The following is a 27,214-nucleotide window of genomic DNA, read 5'->3' as shown; positions in this document are numbered from 1 at the left end:
TTGAGCATCACTGAAGAGATTGATCTTGCATAGATCTGACACTTGTTACCTTTGAAGACTGTGCTTCTTCCAGACGGTTAGGCGTCATGGTCTAGAGCATCCAAGAGGAAATTGTGGATCGCCGAGTGACCGAGTTTGTGAAGGTTTGGAAGTCACCTGAAGACTTACCACGAGTGGTTGGGCGAGGTCTATGTGACCTTAGCTCAAGGAGAATACGGTGAGGACTATGTGTCCGGGACTGGTGTCCTCAGGTTTAAATACCTAGCCGCTCCAACCAGACGTACAACTAAGACAGCAGTTGGAACTGGTCTACCAAATCATTGTCTTCACCAAGCTTACTGGTTCTATTTCCTCAAGTCTTTCATTTCCTCATAACTGTGTTGAGCACTTGTTCATATAAGTGTTTGAAGACTTTGACTGAAGACTTTCTCAATTTCCTCAGTTCGATTTCTACAGTCTGTTTGTCTTCATCATGTGTTATCCTGTGTTTACGCTTTCTGTACTCTGTGCTTGTCTTCATTTCATCATGATGACCATGCTTGAGTTCTGTTATGTTTACTTTTGAGTACTTATCCTGCTGCAAGTAGTTCTTCGCTAAGGAATTTCCTCACCCGCAAATTCCTCAGTGAAGAATTCATAAAAATCGCTTATTCACCCCCCTCTAGTCGATATAACACACTTTCAATTGGTATCAGAGAATGGTACTCCCTTGTTCTGTGTGATTTTGGTTTAACCGCCTGGAGTTTTAGTTATGTCGACCGCAGGTACGATCAAGGTCTCTGTTGGGTGTCCTACCTTCGATGGGACGGACTACCCCTACTGGAAGAATAAGATACGAATGCATCTTGAGGCAATTGATAACGATCTCCGGTATGTTGTGGAAAATGGTGTTCCCTCAGTCACACCTTCTCTGAATGCTACTGATGTGAAGAGATTCAAGCAACTCGACTCCCAAGCGAAGAACATCATATGTGGCCATCTGAGCAAAGGGCAGTATGGAAGAGTGAGTGCTTTGGAAACTGCCAAGCTTATCTGGGATAGGCTGTCCAAAGTCAATGAAGGAGTCTCAACACAGCGTGACTCTCGAGTTGACGTTCTTCGCAATCTCTTCAACCGCTTCAAAAGACTCGACAATGAAAATGTTCAACAAACCTTCGATCGCCTCACTGACATCTCAAATGAGCTTCAAGCACTTGGTGCTACTGACATCACCGACCATGAGGTGGTGAAGAAATCGCTGAGATCGCTTGATTCTTCATTTGATACTCTGGCACTGATGATACAAGAACGTGCTGATTACAAGTCACTTGATCCCGCTGATATCCTTGAGAGGCTAAATACTCATGAGTTCCAGCTTGCTGAGAAGAGAGATCTCTATGGTTCGAGCTATGGCAGATCACGTGCCCTGAAGGCTAAGGTCGTCTCTGAATCTAAAGGTGAAGATTCTGGTAGTAGCCTTGGTGATCCTGAAGAACTGAGCCAAGAGCTAGCACTGCTCGTGAAGAAATTCCAAAGGTTCTCAAGACGTGGTCGCTTTGGAAAATCGTCAAGGAGCAATGATTCCTCATCCAGTGACTACAAGAAGAGGCTCTGCCACAAATGCAAGAAACCTGGTCACTACATTCAAGATTGTCCTTAGTGGGAAAAGGAATCAAAGAAGAAGAAATACAAGGAGTACAGTTCTGATGACGCGAAGAAGAAGAAGAAATCTTCAAAGTCTTCATCATCAAAATCTTCAAAGTCTTCATCTCACAAGAAGAGCAGCTCCAAGAAGGCTCGGGCATTCATTGGCAAGGAAATGGACTCTGAGGCTGAATCTGAGGACCATGAGGAAGAGCAGGCATCTGAGGAGCCCGGGTCTGGTGTGGCGAGTCTAGCTCTCGCTACTGCATTCCTCAGCAAGTCTATCTTCAACTATGAAGAAAATGGCTCCACCATAAAGGTTGATGAAGGCAATGATGACAACGCTCCCACCTATTGCTTCATGGCAAAGGGTGCCAAGGTACTCAAATATACCTCCTCTGAATCAAGTGAGAATGAATCTGATGAAAACCTCAAGCCCAGCTACTCTAAACTTGCTAAGATTGCTGTGAAACAACAAAAGGCTTTTGAAAAGGTTCAAAACATGCTAGACAAAAGTGATGATATGTTGGGTGAAGAAATGGATCGCACTAAAACCTTGACTGAAAATCTTCAGAGACTTCAGTCTAGGTTTGACAACCTTCAACGTCATCATAACACCCTCCTATCTGATCATGAGAAGCTTTCTTATGAATTTCTTCAAAGAAAGCAAGATCTTGAAAAGCTAAGAGTGAGTTATGAAGATCTTCAGAAGGAGCGCGATTCATTGCTTGCTCAACAAATCAGCGCTGCTCAGGAAGAATTTGTTCCTCCATGTTTGAAGTGCATTGAACGTGAATCTCCTAATTCTTCACCTGAATGTTCAAATGCCTCTAATGATTCTTCAACTGTCTCTACTATCACTAATTCCTCATCTGAGGGCATTGCTAGTATCACTGATGATGCAGAGCTGAAGGAATTGTACATGACAGGCATGTACAAAAGCCTCAAAGGGCATCAGACTCTTTGTGATGTGCTTAAAAAGCAGATCCTCAACAGGAACCCTAGGAAAGAGGGTATTTCCTTTGAGAGGAAACTCAATGCTGATGGTACATATTGGAAGCCTGAGTAGTAACCCAAAACCTCATGGGTTGCTGTAAAGGGACCTCCAGTAGATCCATCTAATCTATCTGGCTTTACATGTGATTCTCCTCATTCCGCTGATGAGTCATTTGACTCCAACTATATACTGTTCAAAAATCAGAATGGTGAAGTATTTGCTAGATATATTGGCACTAACTGCAGGAACGGTGCCCCTATGAAGAAAATTTGGGTTCCCAAAAGGTGCCTTGAAAGCCTTCAGGTGAATGTCCTCATGACACCACCTGTAAAGAATAGGAACCCCAGATCAAACTCTTCATATGGATCCAAGTCCTCATATGGACCAAATTCCTCACGTGGATCAAATTCCTCAAAAGGATCAAAGTCCTGATATTAATATCATCGTGCTAACACCTCTGTCTCGCAGGGAAGAGCTAAGGGCTATGAATATGAGCATTATTCTTCTAATCATTATGTTCATAAGTCCTCGAAGAATTTCTCTCCTTACTCATATGCTTATCCTAACTCCTCCTATGTGAAACAAAATGGACTGGCTTCTATGCCACCTTTCTCATATGGAGCTCGTAGAGTGATGAATTCTTTGCCACCCCTTCAGATGTTGGTGGTGAAGAAAAAGAAGTAATCTCTTATGCAGGGTCAGGACTCCAGACGTGCTTAAACGTCTGAAGAATTTGCTAGAGACCTGAAATTGCCTAAAAGGACGCATATTGCTTTATCCGTTCTATTACTTGATCTGATGAAATTGATGTCATATTCTTCACTGATGAAGTATATGAGTTCGTAAGTAGCACTAATTCATCTGCATGATGATCAACCCAAAGCCAATGAGTGGGTCCTCGATAGTGGATGTACAAATCACATGACTGGTGACAAGAATCTATTGATGGATGCTCCCTTATCTCCATCGCATCTGAAGCATATCATCTTCGCTGACAAATGCAAAAGTCAGGTATTGGGTCTAGGTAAGGTTGCGATCTCAAAGGATCGACACATGGACAAAGTCATGCTTGTCGAGTCCTTAGGATACAAGCTCATGTATGCCTCAATGCTTTGTGATCTTGATATGGTTGTTGTCTTTGGCAAGTATCGTTGTGTTGTGATCATGGAAGCTGACCATTCCAAAGTCTTCGAAGGCTTTAGGAGAGGAGATCTGTAACGCCCACGATGCGGCTATATCTCCCACGTGTCGAGGCACGACTTAGAGGCATAACCGCATTGTAGGTACTGTCGCAAGAAGGGTCATCTTCACACAATCCCATGTAATGAACAAGAATGGGATAACGAGAGTTGGCTTACAATCGCCACTTCACACAATACATAAATTAAATCATACATCATCCAAAATCCACACATAGACCGACTATGTCAAATCCAAATGAAAATAAGATAACCCTAAATGCTAGATCCCCGATCGTCCCAACTGGGCCCCACTACTGATCATCAGGAAACGAAACATAGTAGCGACCACGTTCCTCGTCGAACTCCCACTTGAGCTCGGTTGCGTCATCTGCACTGGTATCGTCGGCACCTGCAACTATTTTGGTAGAATCTGTGAGTCACGAGGACTCAGCAATCTCACACCCGCGAGATCAAGACTATTTAAGCTTAATAGGAAAGGATGGTGTAATGAGGTGGAGCTGCAGCAAGCACTAAGCATATGGTGGCTAACATACGCAAAAGAGAGCGAGAAGAGAAGCAACGCAACGGTCGCGAAGCTAGAAATGATCAAGAAGTGATCCTGAAACTAATTACGTTCATGCATAACTCAAACCGTGTTCACTTCCCGGACTCCGCCGAAAAGAGACCATCACGGCTACACACACACAGTTGATGTATTTTAATTAAGTCAAGTGTCATGTTCCGTACAACCGGGCACTAAAAATTCCCATCTGCCACATAACCGCGGGCACGGCTTTCGAAAGATAATACCCTGCAGGGGTGTCCCAACTTAGCCCATTATAAGCTCTCATGGTCAACGAAGGATAAACCTTCTCCCGGGAAGACCCGATCAGTCTCGGAATCCCGGTTTACAAGACATTTCGACAATGGTAAAACAAGACCAGCAAGACCACCCGCTGTGCCGACAAATCCCGATAGGAGCTGCACATATCTCGTTCTCAGGGCACACCGGATAAGCTAAGCGTACAGGTACCAACGTAACCTAAGTTGCCAAGGGATGGTCCCGCACGGTGCTCTAGTTTGGACCAACACTCGGAGGAGCACTGGCCCGGGGGTTAAAATAAAGATGACCCTCGGGCTCGCAAAAACCCAAGGGACAAAGGCTTAGGTAGGCAAATGTAAAACCAAGGTTGGGCCTTGCTGGAGGAGTTTTATTCAAGGCGAATTGTCAAGGGGGTCCCATAAATCACCCAACCGCGTAAGGAACGCAAACTCAAGGAACATAATACCGGTATGACGGAAACTAGGGCGGCAAGAGTGGAACAAAACACCAGGCATAAGGCCGAGCCTTCCACCCTTTACCTAATATATAGATGCATTAATTAAATAAGAGATATTGTGATATGCCAAAATATCCATGTTCCAACATGGAACCCACTTCAAGTTCACCTGCAACTAGCAACGCTATAAGAAAGGCTGAGCAAAAGCGGTAACTTAGCCAAACAACGGTTTGCTAGGAAAGGATGGTTAGAGGCTTGACATGGCAATATGGGAGGCATGATATAGCAAGTGGTAGGTAGCGCAGCATAGCAATAGAACGAACAACTAGCAAAGCAAAGATAGAAGTGATTTCGAGGGTATGGTCATCTTGCCTGCAAGGTTCTCAGAGTTGTCGAAAGCTTGATCCTCGTAAGCGTACTCAACAGGTTCCTCGTTCACGAACTCGTCTCCCGGCTCTACCCACAGCAAGAACACAAGCAATGGAACCACAATCAATCACGGTGCAATGCACAAGCAACATGATGCAATACATGCATAATATGCGAGATGTGATGTGCGATGCATATGCGTGCTCCAGAAGAAAAAGGATGAACAAGGCATCAACTTGGGAAGCCAAGTATGCCACTGGAAAGATGAGATGATTTCGGTCAAAATCGATATAAAGATCACCGGAAACGGATGCACGGTTTGCAAATGGCGAGCAAAACAAGAATGACACGATTCTGCGATTAACAGCATGATAGCACTTAGAATACATCAAGTAACTATGCTAAAGCACCCCAACATAGCAACAAAGCATATGGCAGTGATCTACACGAGATGCTTGACAAAATATGAACACTAAGCTATGGCTAGATCACAAAATAACTGGTTCAAACACGCATGGCAAAAGTGCAAAAGATATCAGCTTCACAGACTTGGAGAAAATACTGAACATGGCTGAAACAGCATCATGTAGCAATGTTCAGAGCAAGCCAAACACATGCTACAGGAACTTATCATAGCAAAAAAAGGCATGGCATGAATTTAAGAAAAGCATAGAACAAAAGTCCCTTACTGACCATGAGCCAAAAAGGATCAGAAGATATGATGGCACCCATGTAAACATAGCAAGTTTAGTTAACAGGTTACAGACTTGGCACAAAACAGAACATGGCGTTAACAGAATTATGAAGGCATCTTTGTGAGCTCGATTCACTCATCACAAAGAAATGAATGACAAAACAAGCATACCTACAGCAAGATGGCATGTTTCTGAAGCTAACCATGGCAAGAGCAACTTCATAGCATGTATGTATCAACTACAACAACCTTGGCAAAATTGAATATCATGTTAACATTCTGCCAGGAACATTTTATAGCAAAGGTAGAGCAAGATTGAGACATCCTAGGGCACTCCATAATTGCAAAAAGGGGCATGGATGGATAGAGCACAACTATATCTACAAAACATCCTTAATGAACATACTCAAAATAAGCATGGATCTCACTGTAGCCACATGGATACATGGCAACAAAATAACAGCAGGTAAAAGACAAGTCCCTGAAAACAGAAACATCACGAAGCCTAGTTTGCATGCTTGTGCTAGTCACCACATAGATCACAAAAATACATGGCATACACCTCTGTAAAGATGGCATGGCATAGATCAAAACACCTGTAGAGCTCATGCCCATAAGATGCACACGTCAAATGCAACAAAATAACAAAACATCAAGTTCTGATAAGTAACAGTGGTAAACATCATATAGCACTCTTGCACCAGAGATTTGGGCATCAAGATGGACTCAAACGAGCATGACACACTGGAACAAAATGAAGACATCTCGTGATGAACATTTCGATGTATCATGCGCATGAAACAGAGCAGTATGCACGGAGTTATGGCGTGATGAAGAATGCAACCTAATGCAAGAATTTTCGGGACTTGGCAGATAACGAGGGGGGGGGCACAAGTCAACCTCGCGGATCTCACGCGAACCGAGGTTCGCCGGGGTTCCTCCCCGGAGAAGAGGCGGTGGTAGCCGGAGAGGGTCGGAGGGGGCATCGGGCAGACGGGGACGGGCCGATTCTGGCCGGATCCGGCGCCGTCGGAGGCGGAGGCGGGGTCGGACGGCGCGGGCCGGCGTCCCGGCGACGAGGCGGCGGCGTCCGGCGACGACCGGAGCGAGGCGGCGATGGGCGGCGGGGCGGCGGTGGAGACGGGCGGCGGGACGAGGCGCGGAGCGGGAGGCGCGCGGGGGCGGAGACGCAGTCCGCGGGGGCCGGCCTCGGGCCCGGCGGGCTTCGGCGGGAGAGGCGGCGGCGCTCCACGTGGCGGCTCGCGATAGGTGTGGGGCGGCGACGCTGTCTGTCCGGCCGGACCGGACGTGTCCGGCGGCGGAGAGGGAGCGGGGCTAGGGTTTCGGGACCCGGGATTTCGGAGGGGATCACATATTTATAGGTAGAGGGAGCTAGGAGACTCCAAATGGAGTGCGGTTTTCGCCCACACGATCGTGATTGAACGACCGAGAGCGTGGAGGGGGCTTAGGTGGGTTATTGGGCTGTTTGGAGGGGTGTTTGGCTGCAACACTCCAAAAGGCCTTTGTGGTTACCCGGTTAACCGTTGGAGCATCACACGACCTCCAAATGGAACGAAACTTGACAGGACTACCGGTGGTGTACCAAGGCCACTTGGCAAACCTCGGTCCATTCCGAGAACGTTTAACACCCGCTCACAAAAAGAGACAAGAGGGGGGTGTGCCGGTGCATGTGGGAGTGTTGGAATGCAAAACGGATAACGGGGAAAATGCTCGGATACATGAGACGAACACGTATGCAAATGAGATGCACATGATGACATGATATGCAATGCATGACATGAACAAAAATGCAAAACGAAGACGAACCCAACCACGGAGGGAATATCATAACACATAGCCAAAAATGGCAAGAGTTGGAGTTACAAATATGGAAAGTTACATCCGGGGTGTTACAAGATCAGTATATTGTTGATTTCTCTACAGGACCACAACCAGCCGTATGCCTACTTGTAAAAGCTTCAGAAGGCTGGCTATGGCATCGACGACTTGGTCATGGTGGCATGAGGAATCTGGACACACTCACGAAGAAGAAGCATGCCATTGGCATTAAGAATGTCAAATTCCTCAAGGATCACTTATGCGGAGCCTGTGAAGCTAGAAAGATGACCAAGGCCAAACATCCAGCGAAGACAATCATGACTACCACTCGACCACTTGAATTGCTTCATATGGATCTCTTTGGTCCTAACCATTATTCTGCAGTTACAAATGATGCATCTCTATATGGCTTTGTTATTGTTGATGATTACTCTCGTTACACATGGGTACATATTGTCACTTACAAACATGAGGTGCAGGAAGTCTTCAAACGATTTTCCTCGAGGGCTTCAACCAACTTTGGTGTGAAGATCAAGCACATCAGGAGTGACAATGGAACTGAGTTCAAGAATTCTTGTCTTGATGACTATCTTGATGAACTTGGTATTACTCATGAGTTATCTGCTCCTTATACTCCTCAACAGAATGGCGTCGTGGAGCGCAAGAACAGGACTCTTGTTGAGATGGCTCGCACTATGCTTGATGAGTACAAGACACCTCGTCGTTTCTGGATTGAGGCAATTGATACTGCTTGCCACATCATCAACAGAGTATATCTTCACAAATTCTTCAAAAAGACTGCATACGAACTCCTCACTGACAACAAACCCAATGTGAGTTATTTCAAAGTCTTCAGTGCTAAATGTTGGATTAGAGGTCCTCATCACAACTCAAAATTTGCACCGAAAGCACATGAGGGTTTTATGCTTGGTTACGGAAAGGACTCGCACACCTATAGTCTTCAACAACGTTCACCACAAAGTTGTTGAAACTGTAGATGTGCGGTTTGATGAAGCTAATGGCCCGCAAAGAGAGCACCTACCTTCTGTGATAGATGAACCAGCACCTGAGGAAACTATCGAGTTCAAGGCTACTGAGGATGTCATTCCGACCGAAGAATCTGCTAAAGAATTCATTCCAGAACGTGAAGAACGTCGAGCTAATGCACCTGAAGAAAATGGTGCTAAAGAAAATGCTGATCAAATTCCTCGACGACAACCAGCTCATCCTCGCATTGCAAACGAAGTGCAGATTGAGAAAATCATCAATGACATTGAAGCACCAGGTCCTCTCACACGCTCAAAAGCTTCACATTTTTCTAACTTTTGTGGGCACTTTGCGTTTGTCTCTATCACAGAGCCCACTAAGGTAGATGAAGCATTTCTGGAGCCTGAGTGGATTCAAGCTATGCAAGAAGAATTACATCAGTTCGAGCTCAACAACGTCTGGGAACTGGTCAAACGTCCAGATCCTCGCAAGCACAATATCATTGGCACAAACTGGATCTACCGCAACAAGCAAGATGAAAATGGCCTTGTGGTGAGGAATAAGGCACGGCTTGTAGCTCAAGGCTACACACAGGTTGAAGAATTGATTTCGATGAAACTTTTGCACCTGTTGCCAGACTTGAGGCTATTCGCATATTACTTGCTTATGCTAACGATCATGATATCACTCTATATCAAATGGATGTGAAAAGTGCATTCCTCAATGGCAAGCTTGAGGAAGAAGTATATGTTGCTCAACCCCCAGGTTTTGAAGGTCCAAAGCATCCTGATAAAGTCTTCAGACTCAATAAGGCCCTCTATGGCCTCAAACAGGCCCCTCGGGCGTGGTATGATACTTTGAAGGAATTCCTCATGAAGAAAGGCTTCAAGCCCGGTTCACTTGACCCTACTCTTTTCACTAAATCTTATGATGGTGAATTGTTTGTGTGCCAAATTTATGTTGATGATATTATCTTTGGCTGTACTGACCAACGTTACAGTGATGAATTTGCCTATATGATGAGTGAAGAATATCAAATGTCTATGATGGGAGAATTGAAATTCTTCTTAGGTCTTCAAATTCGTCAACAGCGCAATGGCATATTCATATATTAGGACTAATACCTCAAGGATGTTCTGAGGAAATTTGGCATGCAAGATTGCAAAGGCGTCAAAATTCCTATGCCCACAAATGGCCATCTATGCACTGATGAAAATGGTATTGATTTTGATCAAAAGGTATACCGCTCCATGATTGGTTCTTTATTGTACTGATGTGCATCTAGGCCAGATATTATGCTCAGTGTTTGCATGTGTGCCCGATTTCAAGCTACACTGAAGGAATCACACCATAAGGCTGTGAAGCATATTCTTCGAGATCTAGCTCACACACCAACACTTGGATTATGGTACCCCAAGGGCTCGGTTTTTGATCTCATTGGATATTCAGACTCTGACTATGCCAGTGATCATGTGGACCGCAAGTCAACATCTGGCACATGCCATTTCCTCGGACAATCTTTGGTTTGTTGGTCCTCGAAGAAACAGAACTCCGTGTAACTTTCTACTGCTGAAGCTGAGTATATTGCTGCTGGTTCTTGTTGTGCTCAATTGCTATGGATGAAGCAAACTCTCAAGGACTACGGCATCAACATGAAGAATGTGCCTCTCTACTGTGACAATGAGAGTGCAATCAAGATTGCTCACAACCCAGTTTAGCACTCGAAGACAAAGCACATTCAGATTCATCATCATTTTCTTCGCGATCATGTGTTGAAGGGCAACATTTCTATTGAGCATGTGAAGAATGAAGAACAGCTAGCCGATATCTTCACAAAGCCCTTGGATGAGAAGAGATTTAGCAAGTTGTGGTGTGAGCTAAATATCTTAGAATCTTCGAATGTTCATTGAAAAGGACACTCATCCTAACACTTATGCAAAATTGATGACTTAGATGTGCAACACATGAAGTAAAGTTTTTCTTCAATCAATGAAGAATAACACTCTAAGTGTGAAGAAATTAACGAAGAATTTGATTCTCAGAGCCCTACGACAATTGTACGCGGTGTCTGAAATCATCATTCTTATACGGTGGGTCACGCCACCACCAAAAGTTGAAAATCTTCAATTTGAGTTTTTTCCTCAGTTTTGAAATTCCTCGGTTGTTCAATTTCTTCAACTTTGCATTGTCTTCACTTTCTCCGTCATTTTTCTTCATTGGCTATATTTTTATATATGAGTTTATGTCCTCTACAACATTCACTTATTGCTATTTCTTCAAGTAGCTTTTTCTGCTAAGTGAATGTGATCGGACCCTTCCCCCTCTATGCTATACTCAACCCAATCTATTCACAAATTCTTCATGTGTGTTCTATTTGAAACTCGTTCAAAATCTTCACCGTGTCCTTGTCAGCTGAAGAATCTGCGAACGGAACTTTTAACTTATCTTATCTAAATTTTCGGCTTTGCCGCTCAAACCGCTCTGCATCCCACGAAAATACTTATCTATTCACCCACGATCTCACACGATCGCCAACTCTCAGTACGTGGGTGACACATGTCAAGCGAATGAGAAGGGTCAGGGGCACGTTCGTCCAATTTCTTCGGGCGAATAGTTTTTCACCGTGGCTATAAATACCCCTCCCCTTCCCCACTTCTCTTTTACTCCGCTCGACCTCACTCCAGCTCGAGCTTCTCAAACCCTAGCACCGCCACTACTTCATCGTCGCTGGTGAGGAAGAGCTTCACTGCCTCGACCTCGTCGCCGTCGTACTCGCCGGTTGCGGATTTCTTCACTCCGCCGCCGCCGTAGCTATCTTCCTCGGCCGAGTTAGGGCGTGGAAGACCTGAACTGACGAACTTCACATCTACACTTCCCAGTTCATCGTGTTCTTCGTCCAGGGTAATTAAAAGTTACTTTTACTGCCCTCTTTGATTCAAATGATTTCTACAAAATCTTCAAAGGTGTTTTTCTTCAAACCCTCACACACTAAAACACCTCACATGTCATCTGTTCTTGGGCCATTTCTCTAAGCAACATTTTTCAAGATTCCTCAATTGTGTCGATTTTCGATCTGTACAACTCTGGAACCTAAGACAATGAATGCTTAGTGAAATTCTTCAAGACTCATCTGGTCCAATTCCACAAACTTGTTCTTTTTGAAAAACCTTCTGAGAACGCATATGACCTCTCCAAATTCCTCGCAACTATACTCTGTTCACAGGTACTCATGTCCGCTGCTGAATCACTAGGTTCTCATCAACTTAACTCATTTGCAGCGTTCCTCGAAGAAAAGTTGCACACATCTTCAGAAAATTCAGTTGCTCATATTCCTCAGCTGAAGAAAATGGCTGATGGAAAGAAGCCACAGAAAGGAGGAAAGAGGCCTGAGGTCAATACTGCCTTTGAGATCCCTGATGACATATACAAGGACTATTGCACTCCTGATGAGGCCAAGTTTGGCAAGGAGGACAAAAATCAGCGCAAGGTGCGCATCCAAAGAATAGAGAGGAGATAGGCAAGGGAGTGGAGGGAGTACAGGTATGTTACTCCCAAGTATATGAAGAAATTCGCTCTAAATCCTCCATGCCCAAGACCTCCGTTGGCACCTGGCCAAGTAGCAGATCCCACAAGCCTCAAGCGCGGTGAGGACTATCCTGACGAATGGGCCAAGCGCCAGGCCAAATTGGCCAAACAGGCAAGAGAAGCAGTGAGGAAATTTAATGAAGACTCTGCTGCTGCTGCTACCACTGCTGAGGCCTCTGCAAGCAAGCCGAAGAAGGCCATGGCAAAGAAGCCTGCTCATAAGCCAAGTGCTTCACCCTCAATGCCCTCACGGCCAAGTTCCTCAGCAATGTCCTCATGACCAGATTCTTCAAAGCCCTCACGGCCAACTCCTCAAACTGCTCCCGCTCCTCCGCCAAAGTCCTCAGCTGCTCCGTCAAAATCCTCAGCACCTGTGCATCTCGCCACGTGCCAAAGGACAACAGGCATCTCTATTGCCTCAGGAGCTTCTGCTAGTTCCTTAGCTGCACCAAATTCTTCAACTGGCCCCTCTCTGCTGAAGACAAAGGCCACTTCTGGACGAGGCTCTCGCCCAAGTCCTCACAAGAAGCAGGTCGCTTTCCAAGTGCCGTCTGATGAAGACGAAGCTGATGATGAGGAACTTGCCGAAATCATCAGAGACAGGCAACTCAAGGCCGCTAGAGCCAAAGGCACAAATGTGCCTCTTCTTTTGGATCCCAAGTTGATCCTTGATTACATTGATCTCTGGCACAAGGATCCAAATACTCCAATTCCTGATTTCAAACTGACTCCTGGTCAAAGTCATATGTTGACTGCCTTCATCCAAGAAGAAAAATGGAAATTTGAAAAGGCCAGGCAGATCAAGAAAGCGCAGTACAAGAAGGAGCGCTTCCTGAAGAAAACTGTTGTCTCTATGACAATTGAAGAACTTGTCACTATTCAATCGGAGATCAAGAAACTCAATGATGAATTTGACATATACCATACTGGCTGGCTTGGAGCCAAAGTCGGGTTTGTGAAATTGACTGAAAAGTTCACTTCCAATGTTGCAGCCCCAACACAACAAGAAAATCCTCAGGCTGAAGCATCTGCTCAGCCGACTGAAGAAAATGCCAGCACCGCTGATGACATTCAGGCTGCTGAAGAAACTCAAAGTACCAGGGCTGATGACTGCATTCCAGCCGCTGAATAAAATGTCAGGGCAACCACTAGTGTTGCGCCTGAAGAAACTGAAGAAGTCAGGGCAACTGCATCAGTTGTGCCTGAAGAATTTGAACCAAATTCCTCAGCTCCTCCTGCGCCTACACCAACTCCGATCCTTCCATCTGCAACAGATGTGAAGAAAACCAAGGCTGCAGAGCGTGCAGCAGTGAAGAAAAGGAAGGCATCAACTTCATCAGATTCTTCAGCTCTGAAGAAGATGAAGCCATTGATCAGCTCTTTTGAAAATCCTATTGATGCTATTCCAGTTTCATCCATGCCATCAAAGGACCGTGTTCCTTTTGATGAAGAATATGTGATTCCAAGTGAATGTGATGACGACATTCCCTCTGCTGCTTCGTCAGAGCGACTGGATGAAGAAATTGAAGCGGATGCAATCCCTTCAACCCCACAAGTCTCATCGCCCATGCCTCAGTTCACTGTTGAAGAGGCTGGCATTGAAGAACAAGAAGAAGATGAAGATGTGGACATTGGGTCTAAAACACCAGTGTTGAATGATGACTTTTGGGTAAGTCAGCACCCCAACTCTCCTCTGTTCACACCACTTCAACAAATTCCTCAGTCCCCTGTCCACACTGAAGTGCAAATGGGATCTGAAGAACCTCGTGCAACTCCCTCTGTACATGAAGAGATTCCAGACACTAGTGCTGAAGAAAATGTAAATGAAGTATTGAAGACCCATGCTGCCACTGAAGAAGAAGCTGAAATTCCTCAGCCTGTGGAACCTGAGATTGCGATTCCTGAGGTAGTAATGCAATTGACTGTTACTCCTCAGCCCAAGCCAAAGGATCCATTCTCGAAGAAGTAGAAATTCAAGGCTGATGACTTTTTCGGCGAGGACGTATTCTTCACTGATTATAATCCTTATGACTCTGCTCGTCTTAGAAGGAAGCGCTTCTGGACTGCCAGCCAGGCCAACTTCTATTCTTCACTGCTCTTCAACAAGGATAAAGTCTTCGACCACGAGCACATTCCTCATGTGGACATGGAATCCCTGCCGTGCTTCTCTCCTGTCCTCGGTGTGCTTCATGACGCGGGCCTCCTGAACTTTTGCTCTGACATTGTAGATTGGAATGAAGAGCTTATTCTTCAGTTCTACGCAACACTGCATGTCACAGGTGACGCTGACGATATCAATACTTGGGTGTTGGACTGGATGACCGAAAACACTCACTATACGACACCGGCATCTGAATTGCTTCATGCCCTGCCAATCAGTCCTCCACCTGAAGGAGCTCGTTGCCTGTACCAAGAGCCTGAACTCACTGCCCATTATATGCAAATTCTTATGAAGCCTCTGAAGCCTGGTCAAGCCCCAAGGACCAAGTTCCTCGTGAGGGAATTGCTCTATGTGCCAAGAACTGTCTATCGCATTCTGACGAAGTCAATGAGTCCGATCAAAGGCCACGACTCGTCTGATGAAGAAGTCATTGGCATCATGAAGAATCTGCTATTCAACATCATGCATGGCATCCCTGTCAACTATCACGATTTCTTCATGAGGACTCTGGCAAATGTTGCACTCTCTCCATTTGAGTTGAAGCCTTATGCTCCTTGGATTATGAGATTTCTCACAACAAGGTCTTCACTCAACTACAAGGATGATTTTCAGAATCACCTCAGCTACTTGCCCCTACTCGAAGTCCTCAAGCGGACATATTCCTCAGCTGATGAGAAGGGCAAGGCACCGGCTATTATTGATGAAGGCATTCGTCCATGGGATGGTCAGTTTCGCCTAGCTGCATCTTATTCCACCAATGATGACTCTGCCACTCATGATTCTGCTGCCAATGCATCCAAGCCAAATCCTCAAGCCATAGCTCCAAGGGTGATGACTGACCATGAGTTGCTTCTTAGTCTTCACCAGGAGGTGGATCGAAACCATAAATGGGTCAAGCGTCAGTTTGGTTCTATTCTTCACAACATGACTGCTACACATAATGCAGTGAAGCAAAACCATTACTACCCCATGAAGTCTTCGGTCGCACCTGGGCTATTCTGTCACATGTATATGGTGAAGAAGATCTGAAGCAAATGGGTCTCAAGGAGGATTTTGACTGGTCTGCACCTCCACCGAAGAAATACAAGAAGGTCAAGGTTCCTTCCTTGGTGGCCAGCTCCTGTTCCTCATCACGTGACACCGATGAGTATGAAGACTTTGACGACACTGCGGCAGGCCCTACAACAACAAACGGCCCCAGCAACGCTGGCGCTCCTTCATCATCTTGATATTCTTCAGGGGCGTTAGTCCTCATTTTTCGATCCTTTTGGTCATTCGATGACAAAGGGGGAGAAATTTGAGTTAGTCTTCCAGCGGGTCTATATGGGCGTTTTTCTGCTAAGTTACAACTCTCGTTCTTCTGAGACTTTATTCAATCGAGTTGTAAACTTAAACTCTATGGTGGTCTGATACTTTTGCTGAGCTTTTCTGCATGCTTATTCCTCATTAATGTTTATGCGCGCATGCTGAATTTCATCAGTCACCATATTTCATCATGCATTTCAAATTCTTCATATATTATGTCAAATGCGTGTATGAATTACAAGATATAGGGGGAGATCTCCATGATTCTACTCTTCAAGTGTGCATTGCTTCAAAAGCAAATTCCTCACTATGCACATCTTCAGGGTGAGTTCTTCTATATCTTGCAATCAAATTCCTCAATTTCAGTTTTTACACTTCATATGTTTATCCCCGTTGAAAACTTAACCTATATTGTCATCAATCACCAAAAACGGGGAGATTGTAAGTGCATCTAGTGCCCCTTAGTGATTTTGGTGTATTGAAGACTTATAGGTTAAGGGACTAATGTGTCTATGAGTGTACACAGGTCTATAAGTCTATGAGGAGTTTGATATTTATAGAGAAAGTCGACCCCTAAAAATGAAGTTCTTTGACTGAACACTTTGGATTTATGAAGACTTTGAAAGTGAAGAAATTGGTGTGACCTTGAAGACTAGGTATCCATTCGAGGAACATGAAGCGTGAAGATCGTAGTTTCATTTTCTCTTTCTTGAGTCATAGGAAACACCGTACTGTTAAAGGGGGTCGAGAAATACTAAGGAAAAATTTCCATGTGATGCTCAACTCGAAATCCTACACCTACCAATCCCTTCGAGTGAAGCCATTGGAAATCTCATACAGTTTAGTCAATTTCTTCAGTGACAGAGACGAAGTTCTTCTGGTCGTTGAGGAATTTGTTCTGAATGAGGAGTTAGGAAATCGCCAGTGCAGATTGCCTACAAGTGAGGAACATGATAGCCCTGAGGAATTTGTGCCTCAAAATTCCGATCGTTGTTGTGCTACGCGCCAGCTGTTCCAAAATATCTACCCACCTAACGGTCATATCATTGAAGGGCATTTATGTCTTATCATGTCGGGCTGCTCCCTAGGCTATAAATAGCCACCCCCTACAACCACTAGCTGGTTGGGTGCTCCGAGAGAAACTGACACTTGTCATTTGAGAGCATCCCATCCTCCGAGGACATGAGAGAAAATCATCAAGTGAGGAAAACCCAAACCCAAACACCTACAAGCCCAAGTGATTGAGCATCACTGAAGAGATTGATCTTGCGTAGATCCGACGCTTGTTACCTTTGAAGACTGTGCTTCTTCCAGACGGTTAGGCGTCATGGTCTAGAGCATCCAAGAGGAAATTGTGGATCGCCGAGTGACCGAGTTTGTGAAGGTTTGGAAGTCACCTGAAGACTTACCACAAGTGGTTGGGCGAGGTCTGTGAGACCTTAGCTCAAGGAGAATACGGTTAGGACTATGTGTCCGGGACTGTGTGTCCTCAGGTTTAAATACCTAGCCGCTCCAACCAGACGTACAACTGAGACAACAGTTGGAACTGGTCTACCAAATCATTGTCTTCACCAAGCTTACTGGTTCTATTTCCTCAACTCTTTCATTTCCTCATAACTGTGTTGTGCACTTGTTCATATCAGTGTTTGAAAACTTTGACTGAAGACTTTCTCAATTTCCTCAGTTCAATTTCTTCAGTCTGTTTGTCTTCATCCTGTGCTATCCTGTGTTTACGCTTTCTATACTCTGTGATTGTCTTCATTTCATCATGATGACCATGCTTGTGTTCTGTTATGTTTACTTTTGAGTACTTATCCCGCTGCAAGTAGTTCTTCGCTAAGGAATTTCCTCACCCGCAAATTCCTCAGTGAAGAATTCATAAAATCACCTATTCACCCCCCCCCCTCTAGTCGATATAACGCACTTTCAGGATAACATAGTGGTCAAAACCAAGGACAGGCCAACACTTGTACAAGACTTAGAAGAGACGTTTGCGAACCTGCGCAAGACAACCTCAAGTTGAACCCTGAGAAGTGTGTCTTCAGCGTTCCGTCAGGCAAGCTTCTCGGGTTTTTTGTGTCACGGCATGGGATTGAAGCAAACCCGGACAAGATCAAGGCTATCGATCAAATTGAGGCGCCCAAGCGGATCAAAGATGTGCGTTGACTCACTGGCTGCATTGCCGCCATGAGCAGATTCATCTCCAAGTCTGCCGAGCGCGCCCTTCCCTTTTTCAAAATCTTGAAAAAGGCGGGACCAATGGAATGGACCCCAGTGGCCGAAGCAGCGCTACAGGATTTGAAGAAATACCTCTCCTCCATGCCGATACTAGGTGCGCCTAAACCACAAGAGCCAATGCTGCTGTACATAGCGGCAACAAACCAAGTGGTCAGCGCCGCGCTAGTGGCACAAAGGGAGGTCGATGAAGAGGCAGTGGCAACGACAGGGCCTGGCGCCGGCAAGGTAGGGCCCCTGGCAGAGCCTGACGCCATCAGGACGGGGCCCGCACAGCCAAATGAAGTGGTGCAGAAGAAGAAAATGATGCAGCACCCGATCTAGTTCGTCAGCTCCCTCTTGCAGGGGGCTAGGTTGAGGTATTCCGGTGTGCAGAAATTGCTCTTCGGCCTCCTTATGGCCTCGAGGAAGCTGCGTCATCACTTCCAACCCCACGAAATCACCGTCGTCACCCGCCTCCCATTACAACGGATATTGCATAACCCAGACGCAACTGGGAGGATCGTGGAGTGGGCCTTGGAGCTGTCGAGCTTTCGTTTGAAGTTTGAAAGTACTTCGACAATCCAGAGCAGAGTCTTGGCGGGTTCATTGCGGAATGGACCTCAACGCCCGACAAAGAGATCCAGGAGACCACTCTCCCCAGCAAGGAAGCAAGTCGCGACTGGATCATGTACTTTGACGGGGCTTTCTCGCTACTAGGCGCCGGTGCTGGTGTGCTGCTTGTCGCACCCACCGGAGAGCACCTCAAGTATGTGATCCAGATGCAATTTCCCAGGGAGATGTCCACAAACAACACTGCTGAATACGAGGGGCTGCTTGCCGGTCTCAGGATCGCGGCAGACCTCAGGATAAAGAAGCTCATCATCAGGGGTGATTCATAACTAGTCGTCAGGCAAGTCAACAAGGATTATCAGAGCCCGTTGATGGAGGCCTACGTAGATGAGGTGAGGAAGCTGGAGGACGCTTTGATGGTATACAAGCGGAGCACGTTCCCCGAGTGGAGAACGACATCGCCGATTACCTGTCGAAGCGCGTAGCGTTCAAGCTACCTGTGGAACCAGGTACTTTTGTGCTTTGGCTAACGCAACCATCCGTGGAACCATCGACGGAGCAGAACAGGCGGAGGAAGTCAGGCCCCGTCAAGTACTTTCCTGCCAAGCCCCCTGGGGCCGCCGGCAATGATGTTGCCGTGGGTACTGAACCTGCCGAGGGACAACTGGCTCCGGCAGGGCGTCAAGCCCTGGCCGTAGAGACGGCTGCTCCCATGGCAGAAGAAATGCCTTTAGTCCTTGCCGTCGAGCCCCAGGCTCCGGCATGGGCGCAGCATACCGTCCGATTCCTCCAAATAGGGGAACTTCCTGAGGATCAGGAAGAAGCGGAGAAAGTAGCCCGTCGGTCTGCCATGTATCAGTTCGTCGATGACGTCCTGTACAAGAAAAGGCCGAACGATGTGAAATTGAAGTGCATTCCCCGGGAGGAAGGACTGGAGCTGTTGGCAGAGATACACGGAGGCATATGTGGCACCCACATAGGGTCGAGGGCCCTTGCCGGCAAGGCATTCCAGCAAGGTTTCTTCTGGCCCACTGCCCTCCGGGATGCAACGGCACTAGTAACCAAGTGTGAAGCGTGTCAGTTCCATTCAAGGAAGCTTCATCAACCAGCTCAAGCCCTTCAAACAATTCCTCTCTCCTGGCCATTTTCGGTCTGGGGGCTCGACATACTGGGCCCTTTCCCCCGCGCTGTCGGGGGCTTTGAGTACTTGTATGTTGTAATCGACAAGTTCACAAAGTGGCCGGAGGTGGAAGCAGTGAGGAAGGTGACCGCACAGTCAGCCGTCAAGTTCTTTAGGGGGCTTGTCTTCCATTTTGGTGTGCCAAACAGAATCATCACCGACAAAGGCACGCAGTTCACAAGCCATACCTTTATGCAGTACATCCAAGACCTCGGCAGCAAGGTCTGTTTCGCTTCCGTGGCACACCCACGGAGCAACGGCCAGGCGGAGAGGGCAAATGCTGAAGTACTGCGAGGCCTGAGGACCAAGACTTTTGACAGGCTGCACCAGAGTGGAAGGCGCTCGATTGATGAGTTGTCGGCGGTTTTTTGGTCAACCAGAATGACACCAAATCAAGCCACCAGCCAGACACCCTTTGCCCTGCTATACGGGGCAAAAGCAGTTCTCCCCACAGAACTCACATACGGGTCACCTCGAGTGCTCGCTTATGACAAGCTTGAGCAAGAGCAATTGCGGCAAGATGACGCAACGCTCCTCGACGAATATCATCTTCGGGCGGCTGTGAGAGCAGCGCGCTACTAGCAAGCCTTGCGCCGCTACCATAGCCACAAGGTTCATGCCCGAAGCTTTGAGGAAGGCAACCTTGTTCTTTGGCGCGTTCAGTCGGCCAAGAATTCCAACAAGTTGACGCCAAAGTGGGAAGGCCCTGATCGGGTAATACGAGTCACATGGTCGGGCGCAGTCCGCCTGGAGACCGAAGATGGTATTCCAGTGAGCAACTCCTGGAACATCGAGCATCTTCGTAAATTTTACCCATAAGGCGCGGTTGCCGGGCCCCCCCGGCAAACCACCTTTTGTACAAGCCTTGCCGGCAAGGCATGTAACCCTCTGTACAAAGCCAGGCGCAGACCCTGAGCATAAATAAATGAAGCGCTGACGCCCAAAGTTTTAGCATGCATGCTAGTTTAAGTCTCTCCCTCGGTTAGGGTTGATAGTGCTTAGCAGCGACTAACCCCTAGCATAGAGGTCGAGTGCGCGTCTCTCTGTTCCTTTCCGTCCTCTTTGGTTCGCAGGGTACATGGACGTTTCTGCTGAGCTATTTGGAAGAAAGAGGACAAGCCGGCGCTCCGACCCCGACAAGCCAGGATTGCCGGGGGCTGCAACCACAAAGATCCAACCTCGGCAAGCCGAGGTTTCCAGGGGCTGCAGATCCAGATAAGTCTTTTATCCCCTATTATGCACTTCCGTATGAAGTTGGGACGTATGAAACCTTGTTTTGCTCCTAAACCACCGTGCTCCCCCCTCTCATGTACCCAAGTCCCTGGGTCAGAGCCGGGTCGTAGTCGCGGTGGCAAGGAAATAAACAAAGGCCTAACTCTACTTCGCCCCTGCCTCCGCCAAGGGCGTGAGAATGGTCGGCTAAAGTAAAGGGACGGCAAGCCCTGTTGCCAGGCGACAGTGTTTACCTTAAAAATAACAAGGATTCGTTCCTTGTCATGGGCCTCGCTCACGCACAAAGAACCCGGCAAGTACCCTTTTTCACTAAAAATGTCCCATACAGATACAGTTCATACGGGATAAAAACATGAGCAAGGGGATTACAAGTTTTAAAACTAACAAGTGCCCGCAGGCTTACAAACTAAAAAGAGATAAGGTGCCCGTAATCTCTTTCTTCTCCCCCTCCTCAGAAGGTGGAACAACACAGCGGGAGGGCAAAAAGAGCGCCTAGGCGAGGTGCGAGGAGCAGAAGGCACCAAGAGAACATCTCGGTGCCGGGAGGGAAGCTGGAAGATGAGGCAGCGGGCCGACAATACGCGACGAAGGCGTCGGTGCCCGCGTACTCCGATTTGACGGTCGCCACCCGCCTTCTTCGCCTTCCTCGACCCTCCTACGCCAGCCGCCCAAGGAGTCAACGGGGAACGCGCCGATGGAGAGCTTGACGAGGGAGGCCCTCGGCAGGGCGCGTGGCCGAGGGAGGGACGACGCGGTCAGTCAGAGTCGAGGTCGGCATCCCGCCGCTCGACGCCCTCGTCATCACTGTCACTGTCCTCCTCGTCAGTCCCGCTTGAGGAGGAATCTCCATCGTCGGAGGAGCTCTCCACGCAGCACTTCAGGCGAGTTCCAAGATCTCCAAAGACCTTGACGGAGAGCAGGCCGTTCTCCATTAACTTGAAGTAGAGAACGAGCCCCGCCGTCAGGCTGTTGATACGAGCAAACGTCTTCCATCCACGACAGAGGTACATGACGTGGGGAGCGGGGAAGTCAACGTCGACCCGCATGCTGCCGTTCCCGCAGCCCCTCATGTGTAGCCTGAGGGTCTGGGACGAATCGAGCTCTATCTCCCGAGCAAACGGGGTAGGGAGACGAAGACGACAGCGCGGTGGCCGGCGCAGCCTGACGAAGAACTCGCGAGGCTGGTCCCCGACGTGGCCCTCCATTGGGAGAGGCATCACCAGCGAAGGCAAGGCCGGTGCGCCGCCCCGTCCCCCTCTTCCCCGAGCACCACGGCGACCTCGGCCTCGCCCCTCCCCCTTCCTCTCGTGGCCGGCTCCGCCACCGCAAGCTCTTGGGGAGAAGGGACGCGCTGTCGAGCAGCGACCCTTGCCGCCACCGTTGAAGGGTCGGCGCCTCCTCTCGCCATGGCAGGTGGAGGAAAGAAGCCAAAGTGAATGGAGGAGGATGATGAAAAGATGTGGGATACCATCCCCCTTCCCCTTCTTATAAAGGGGCGGAGTCGGAGCTCGGCCGCCCCACTCGACCAATCCAGCCATCGGGGGCGCAGGGAATCAAGACCGACCCGCTGCGCCAATCAGTGACGGCTCAGTTTCCCACCTCCATCGCCTGCCACCTGCATGGGGGACACGAGGCGAGCAAGTAGAATTGAGGGGACGGGTGAGGCGGCCATTCCCCGCCCCGTGATCGCGGGGCGCGGACGCCTTGAAGACCACGACCCAGTCCACTCAGTAAATGAGCCGCGCCTCTACGTCTCCCTCTTTTTATGGGGAAGGCGCGAGCCCCCTCTTTACCACGATGTGATGCATGCATGTGGAATCCACCCCACGCATGACCTCCATATCACGCCCAACTCTCCACTTCGCGCGTTCAACGCGGGTCGTGGGGAAGCGCCGCAGACGGTAAAATCTGCACCACCTACCCGCGCACCGTTCTGGGCCTGGCCCAACAACGCATCGCACTTATGTGTGGCCTAGGCCCGAGGACTCCTGTCGGTGTACAAAAGTAGGGGCTCTCCTTTTGACCCCTTTACTTGTGCACGGACAGTCGGAGCCGCGCCCACGGCCACACTTAGCAGGGCAGGGGAGGGAAGCCGGAGCACAAGACAGCCAAGGCAACGCCAAGACCAGAAACAATAAAGAGCAAAGGGGCGAGGTGGACTCGCCGGCAAGGCCCTTGCAGGGGCGGCCTCCGCGGCCCCGGCAAGAGCCTTGTCGGGGCAGCTCGCCCAACACCAGCAGAGCGAGCCACCCTTGAGCCTAAGAGTTCCAAGCGTTGCCAACAACTACATTGGAACCAAGGCTCGGGAGGCACCTCTGTGATGGCATGCAGATCTTCGTCAAGATCATAAACGCACGATATCAGATGAGGACCAGAAGACGACGACCCTCGGCGTGATCCTAGCCGAGGAAATCCACAAGACCCCCGGCAAGATCCTCGCCGGGGACGACCACGACGCCGCGGCAAGACCCTTGTCGGGGCCCTGGCAAGACCCTTGCCGAGGACACCAGCGGGGCCGCAGCCAGGCCCACGCCTGCCAAGACACCACCATCATCCCCATACAGCTGCCAGCTCAACTAGCTGAGCAGGCACCTGCGTGGCGACGGGCGGCCTCTACACCAACCCAGCAAGCACCTGTGTGGTGGCGTGCAGATCTTCATGAAGGCTCCACCACCGCGCCAGCCCAGCAGCCAGCCAACGTGGTGCCACGACGCCTCGTAGCTCGGACACGTGTCGAAGCCAGGCGAGGCGGCGACAGCTGGGACATGCTTCCTTGTCGTCCCCGATAAAGCGAGGGGGGCACGTCGGTAGTGCATTAAATGCATTTGTCCAACGGTGCCAAAGGATAGACTCATCCACTGTACACCTTTCCACCTCCTGTGTGCCACTGTGGCAGCCCCTTTTTGTCTATAAAAGGAGGCCCGAGGTGACTAGGAGGAGGATTCAGATCTTTTGGACAAAATTACTCCCCGTAGCTATCTCAAGAACACAAGAACACTCAAATACATCCACCAAAGCAGGACTAGGGTATTACGCGTCTCCGCGGCCCGAACCTGGGTAAACGACCTGTGTGCTTCCTGTCAGACCCGCTCTTTGCACAACCCCGCGCCCGCCAACCGTAGAAGGGATCCCAGTGATTCCATAGGTGTCGATTTCCCCCGACAATTATCTTAATGAGGTTTTGCTTAAAATCCGTGAATCTGGCAATTGTGATGAAGTACTTTATGAAGTGATTCATGGTAGATCTTTGAATGAAAAGCATGATTGCAATGATGGTATTATAAATTCTACTAGTGTTAGTTCTGCTAATAATATGCAAAACCCTAAGCTTGGGGATGCCAGTTTTGATATATCCTCTACTTGTTGCAATGATCATGATTGGGGTGATTCTTCTTACAATCTTGAAAATTTATTTAAGCCCCATGATGAATATGAGATTGATAGTAATGTTTGCAATAATACTGAAAGTGGGTTTGGAAGAGTGTCAACTTTAGATCCCACATATTTGGAGAATGTTCAATCTTATGAAGTTTTTGATAAAAGTGGGTTTGGAGAGGCCATGACTTTAGTTAATGTTACTCCCACTATTTTGGAAGAGTGTCAACTTTGCATACATGTGGATCGTGTTAAGAATATGTTTTGTGATAGCTATATTGTTGAATTTGCTTATGATCCTACATGTAATTATTATGATAGAGGAAAATATGGTTGTAGAAATTTTCATGTTACTAAATTACCTCTCGTTATGTTGAGATTGCTATTGTTTCTTTCCACTTCCTTGCATATGCTAGTTTTTGCTTGCCTTGATAATTTGTTTGCCTATAAGATGCCTATGAATAGGAAGTATGTTAGACTTATATGTGTTTGACACGTGTTTTATGATGCTTTCTTTGTGCATCAATTCTTGTCTTTCATGTGAGAATCATTGAAATCTCTTCGCCTAGCTAGGGGCGTTAAACGATAGCGCTTGTTGGGAGGCAACCCAATTTTATTTTTGTTCTTTGCTTTTTGCTCCTGTTTAGTAATAAATAATTCATCTAGCCTCTTTTTATATGTCGATTTATGTTTTAATTAGTGTTTGTGCCAAGTAGAACCTTTGGGAAGACATGGGTGAAGTCTTTGCAATCTTGCTGTAAAAAACATAAACTTTTGCGCTCACGATATTAGATGCCATTTTTTTACTGGAGAGTTCTTTTAGGTTGATTCTTTTTGCATATGATTAATAGACAAATTCCTCACGTCCACCAATTTATTTCAGAATTTTTGGAGTTCCAGAAGTATTCGTTTGATACAGATTGCTACAGACTGTTCTCTTTTGACAGATTCTGTTTTTCGTGTGTTGTTTGCTTATTTTAATGAATATATGGGTAGTATCGGGGGGTATGAACCATAGAGAAGTTTGAATACAGTAGGTTTAACACCAATACAAATAAAGAATGAGTTCATTACAGTACCTTAAAGTGGTGGTTTATTTTCTTATACTAACGGAGCTCATGAGATTTTCTGTTTAAGTTTTGTGTTGTGAAGTTTTCAAGTTTTGGGTAAAGATTTGATGGATTTTTGAATAAGTAGTGGCAAGATCCTAAGCTTGGGGATGCCCAAGGCACCCCAAGGTAAAATTCAAGGACAACCAAAAGCCTAAGCTTGGGGATGCCCCCGAAGGCATCCCCTCTTTCGTCTTCGTCTATCGGTAAGTTTACTTGAGGCTATATTTTTATTCACCACATGATATGTGTTTTGCTTGGAGCGTCTTGTATGATTTGAGTCTTTGCTGTTTATTTTACCACAATCATCCTTTCTGTACACACCTTTTGGAGAGACACGCATGAATCGGAATTTATTAGAATACTCTATGTGTTTCACTTATATCTTTTGAGCTACATAATTTTGCGCTAGTGCTTCACTTATATCCTTCTAGAGCACGGTGGTGGTTTTATTTTATAGAAATTATTGATCTCTCATGCTTGACTTATATTATTTTGAGAGTCTTAGAACAGCATGGTAATTTGCTTTGGCTATAAAATTAGTCCTAATATGATGAGCATCCAAGATGGGTATAATAAAAACTATCATATAAAGTGCATTGAATATTATGAGAAGTTTCATTCCTTGTGATTGTTTTGAGATATGAAGATGGTGATATTAGAGTCATGCTAGTTGAGTAGTTGTGAATTTTAGAGATACTTGTGTTAAAGTTTGTGATTCCTGTACCATGCACGTATGGTGAACCGTTATGTCATGAAGTCAGAGCATGATTTATTTATTGATTGTCTTCCTTATGAGTGGCGGTCGGGGACGAGCGATGGTCTTTTCCTACCAATCTATCCCCCTAGGAGCATGCGCGTAGTACTTCATTTCGATAACTAATAGATTTTTGCAATAAGTATGTGAGTTCTTCATGACTAATGTTGAGTCCATGGATTATACGCACTCTCACCCTTCCACCATTGCTAGCCTCTCTAATACCACGCACCTTTCGCCGGTATCATACACCCACCATATACCTTCCTCAAAACAGCCACCTTACCTACCTATTATGGCATTTCCATAGCCATTCCGAGATATATTGCCATGCAACTTTCCACCATTCCGTTTATTATGACACGCTCCATCATTGTCATATTGCTTTGCATGATCATGTAGTTGACATAGTATTTGTGGCAAAGCCACCGTTCATGATTTTCATACATGTCACTCTAGATTCATTGCACATCCAGGTACACCGCAGGAGGCATTCACATAGATTCATATTTTGTTCTAAGTATTGAGTTGTAATTCTTGAGTTGTAAGTAAATAAAAGTGTGATGATCATCATTATTAGAGCATTGTCCCAGTGAGGAAAGGATGATGGAGACTGTGATTCCCCCACAAGTCGGGATGAGACTCCAGACAAAAAAGGGGGACATAAAAAAAGAGAAAGGCCCAAATAAAAAATAAAAAAGAGAAAAAGAGAGAAGGGACAATGCTACTATCCTTTTACCACACTTGTGCTT

This window comes from Aegilops tauschii, chromosome 6, assembly GCF_002575655.3.
Source record: "Aegilops tauschii subsp. strangulata cultivar AL8/78 chromosome 6, Aet v6.0, whole genome shotgun sequence".
Classification (NCBI taxonomy): Eukaryota; Viridiplantae; Streptophyta; class Magnoliopsida; order Poales; family Poaceae; genus Aegilops; species Aegilops tauschii.
This window is presented reverse-complemented; position numbering follows the sequence as displayed.